Source organism: Helobdella robusta (genome assembly GCF_000326865.2).
Source record: "Helobdella robusta unplaced genomic scaffold HELROscaffold_6, whole genome shotgun sequence".
Taxonomy (NCBI): Eukaryota; Metazoa; Annelida; class Clitellata; order Rhynchobdellida; family Glossiphoniidae; genus Helobdella; species Helobdella robusta.
In genome coordinates, this window is record NW_008705330.1 from 5835589 (window position 1) to 5836087 (window position 499).

Here is a 499-nt window from a genome sequence, read left to right on the forward strand (position 1 = left end):
TATCGTAGATAAAATAAAAATTTTTCACATTTTTTCATCACGAACTAAGACCACTACTACCATTTTTACTGCAACAACCACAACTACTACTACTACTACTACTACTGTTACTACAACTACTTTACTACTAATACTACTACCACTACTACTTTTCCTACTACTACTACTACTACTACTACCTTTATTATTACTACTACAGCTTCTACTGCTACAACAACTACTAGTACTACAAATTAATTTTTTTAAAAATTTTTCCAAGAGTTACTAGCCAAAATTGCAGAAATGCATGGATGTCCAAAAAATTCGTTTCTTGACTGCTTTCCAATATGAAGATGTTCGTCGTGTGTTACAAACAGGAAAGGTGAACAGGTGAACAAGCAAAAACAGTGAACATGCAACGTTAACTAAAAGACAGATGAACATGCGATGTTCACCCAGAGGCGAACAGAATGGTGAACATTGTGGGAAGAAAAAGGAAATATGTTCGCATGTAAATTAA